This window comes from Capsella rubella, unplaced genomic scaffold (genome assembly GCF_000375325.1).
Source record: "Capsella rubella cultivar Monte Gargano unplaced genomic scaffold, Caprub1_0 scaffold_6, whole genome shotgun sequence".
Taxonomy (NCBI): Eukaryota; Viridiplantae; Streptophyta; class Magnoliopsida; order Brassicales; family Brassicaceae; genus Capsella; species Capsella rubella.
In genome coordinates this window covers 12,700,606-12,700,984 of record NW_006238918.1, presented here as the reverse complement: position 1 = coordinate 12,700,984, position 379 = coordinate 12,700,606, and positions in this window count along the sequence as shown.

The window sequence follows — 379 nt, the reverse complement described above, 5'->3', positions numbered from 1 at the left end:
AACTATAACTCAGCCATTACTAATATATACATCAGCCATGACTAAATCGTAACTCAGTCATAACATAAAACAGAGATCAGACGGATTTCAGTTACCTCACTATACTTTTTGATATCTTCAGCAATGGCCACATCGAATGCTGAACGTGTACGGGTCCCAGGCCATCGAAACAACGGGATCTCTTCATTCTCGACTAAATTCCCGAATCGCTCTCCTAAGCATTTGATAGAGTCATATGCCCAAGCTTGTAACACGTAAACCGGCCCACCAAGGGTGTAGGAACTACCTCTAGGATTCAAGCACTTCACATTATCAACCATAGTCTCAAATGCGACCCGACCCCATGGATAAGCCTTCACGGCTTTATCATCAGAAACTA